This window comes from Phyllobates terribilis, unplaced genomic scaffold (assembly GCF_046119375.1).
Source record: "Phyllobates terribilis strain yellow unplaced genomic scaffold, ASM4611937v1 Scaffold_12__6_contigs__length_324123572, whole genome shotgun sequence".
Lineage (NCBI taxonomy): Eukaryota > Metazoa > Chordata > Amphibia > Anura > Dendrobatidae > Phyllobates > Phyllobates terribilis.
In genome coordinates, this window is record NW_027362772.1 from 157,424,795 (window position 1) to 157,428,378 (window position 3,584).

Consider the following 3,584-nt stretch of genomic DNA (forward strand, 5'->3'; position numbering starts at 1 on the left):
ATGTCACGTGCCTGAAAATGGCACCAATAACGTCAACTCATCCCGCAAAAAACAAGCCTTCACATGACTGTCTGCCAAAATCTGGAAAAATTATAGCTCTCAAAATATGGCGATGCAAAAACTAGATTTTACAAAAAATGCGTCTTTTTGTGTGTGACAGCTGTCAGTCATAAAAACCCCATATGATTCTGGTATTGCTGTAATCACACCGACCCGAAGAATAAAGTCGTTTAATCACTTATACCGCACGAGGAACGGCGTCAAAAATAAACTCTTGGGTTAGGATTGGGCTAGGGTTGGGCTGGGTTTGGGGTTAGGGTTGTGCTAGGGTTAGGGTTGTGCTAGGGTTAGGGTTGTGCTACGGTTAGGGTTGTGCTACGGTTAGGGTTGTGCTACGGTTAGGGCTGGGGTTGGGGTTAGGGTTGGGGTTGGGGTTAGTGTTGTGATGGGGTTGGGATTTTTTTCAAAAGTAAGAAAAAAGATGACGATATGGCGACTAGTGTTGAGACAAGTGCTCGCTACTTGAGTTTTCATCGGGTGCTCTGGTATGCATTGAGTATCGTGGGTATTTGAGTGACATGCTCGAGTCTCTGCCCCATATGCTTCGCGGCCAAAAAAACTTTACGGGGATTGCCTGCCATGCACGTGCGATCCCCGCATGTTTTTTTTTGGGTGTCTAATAGCCGTGAAACATGCGGAGCAGGGACTCGAGCATGTCACTCGAGCACAAGCTGTACATGGTGCATACCTGAGTACCCGATGCAAACTCAAGTAGCGAGCACTTGCGCTCAAGACTAATGACAACTTATTCAATATGATGACCTAATGTAAACAAATTCTGTGTCGTACCTCTGGGTTCAAAATGTTCACTATACACCTTAATAAAATCCTTGAGGGGTATAGTTTCCAAAATGTGGTCACTTGTGGGGGAGTTCCACTGTTTAGGCACATCACGGGCTCTCCAAACGCGACATGATGTCCGCTAACAATTTGAGCCGACAATTTGTTAGCGGATACCATGTTGCATTTGGAGAGTCCCTGTGTGCCCAAACATTGGAGATCCCCCACAAGTGACCCCATTTTGGAAACTAGACCCCCCAAGGCACCTATCTAGATGCATAGTGAGCACTTGGAACCCCCAGGTGTTTCACAAATTGATTCATAAATATGAAAAAGTGTTTTTTTTTCACTTTTTCACTTTTACGAATCAATTTGTGAAGCACCTGGGGGTTCCAAGTGCTCACTATGCATCTAGATAGGTGCCTTGGGGTGTCTAGTTTCCAAAATGGGGTCACTTGTGGGGGAGCTCCAAAGTTTGGGCACACAGGGGCTCTCCAAACGCGACATGGTGTCCGCTAGCAAATTGAATGGAAAATCGGCTCAAATTGTTAGCGGACGCCATGTTGCGTTTGGAGAGCTACTGCGTGCACAAACATTGGAGCTCCCCCACAAGTGACCCCATTTTGGAAACTAGACCCCCCAAGGCACCTATCTAGATGCATAGTGAGCACTTGGAACCCCCAGGTGCTTCACAAATTGATTTGTAAAAATGAAAAAGTGAAAAAAAAAACACTTTTTCATATTTATGAATCAATTTGTGAAACACCTGGGGGTTCCAAGTGCTCACTATGCATCTAGATAGGTGCCTTTGGGGGTCTAGTTTCCAAAATGGGGTCACTTGTGGGGGAGCTCCAATGTTTGGGCACACAGGGACTCTCCAAATGCAACATGGTATCTGCTAACAAATTGTCGGCTCAAATTGTTAGCGGACATCATGTTGCGTTTGGAGAGCCCCTGTGTGCCCAAACATTGGAGCTCCCCCACAAGTGACCCCATTTTGGAAACTAGACCCCCCAAGGCACCTATCTAGATGCATAGTGAGCACTTGGAACCCCCAGGTGCTTCACAAATTGATTCATAAATATGAAAAAGTGTTTTTATTTTCACTTTTTCATTTTTACGAATCAATTTGTGAAGCATCTGGGGGTTCCGAGTGCTTACTATGCATCTAGATAGGTGCCTTGGGGGGGTCTAGTTTCCAAACTGGGGTCACTTGTGGGGGAGCTCCAATGTTTGGGCACACAGGGGCTCTCCAAACACAACATGGCGTCCGCTAATTATTCAAGCAAATTTTACAATCAAAAAGTCAAATGGCGCTCCTTCCCTTCCGAGCCCTGCCGTGCGCCCAAACAGTGTTTTTTCCCCACATATTGGGTATCTGCTTGCCCAGGGGAAATTGCACAACAAATTTTGGGGTCCATTTTTTCTTGTTACCTCTGTGAAAATAAAAAAAAATGGGTCTTAAGTAACATTTTTGTGAAAAAAGTTAAATGTTCATTTTTTTCTTCCACATTCAAAAAATTCCTGTGAAGCACCTGAAGGGTTAATAAAGTTCTTGAATGTGGTTTTGAGCACCTTGAGGGGTGCAGTTTTTAGAATGGTGTCAGTTTTGGGTATTTTCTGTCATAAAGACCTCTCAAAGTGACTTCAAATGTGATGTGGTCCCTAAAAAAATGGTTTTGTAAATTTTGTTGGAAAAATGAGAAATCGCTGGTCAACTTTTAACCCTTATAGCTCCCTAACAAAAAAAAATTTTGGTTCCAAAATTGTGCTGATGTGAAGTAGACATGTGGGAAATGTTATTTATTAACTCTTTTGTGTGACATATCTCTCTGATTTAAGGGCATAAAAATTTAAATTTTGAAAATTGCAAAATTTTCAAAATTTTCGCCAAATTTCCGTTTTTTTCACAAATAAACGCAAGTTATATCGAATAAATTTTACCACAATCATGAAGTACAATATGTCACAAAAAAACAATCTCAGAATCAGGGGGATCCGTTGAAGCGTTCCAGAGTAATTACCTCATAAAGTGACAGTGGTCAGAATTGTAAAAATTGGCCTGGTCATTAACGTGCAAATCACCCTCGGGGCTTAAGGGGTTAAAGAGCCCCTACTATACCAGCTATGTAAATTGATTAGCTGAAACAGTGAGATCTGGTGAGCCTGCACTTTTACCTCTAACCCCTACCTGTGACTGATGACATTTATATATAAGTAGAAAAAGGGTTAAAACAGAGAATCAAGGAGAAGCAAGAGAATGCTCAGACTCTGTCACACCATCTGCTTGGTAGCATGGCTTTACCCAAAGAGACACAGGTTTGGATTCTACATGATTCCGGCCTAAGGGTATGGCCCTGACTGGAAAGATACGGATCTGCTCCATTGACCATCAGAGAGCCCATGGATACATTTGGGGAGACCATGCTGGGTCGATGAAGTCACCTGGCCCCATGGATATGTTGTTTGGGGTTGCCAGAAGGGACCCACAGATCACCTGGAACTCATGGAGACATTTGGAGAAGCCAGATTGAGACCCACCGGTCATCTGGCCCCATGGAAATGTGGCGCCCCTGAGGGTTCGGTCGCCACAAAAGTATTGCATCTCACCCAGAGGTGTGGTATCTCACTCTCAGGTAAGGAAGGTGTATGGCTCAGGACCCTAACACTACATCCACTACACCACATTTCCGGGGAACAGGGCGATAATGCTCCTACAGTAGAGCATAAGTGTCCCTGATCCC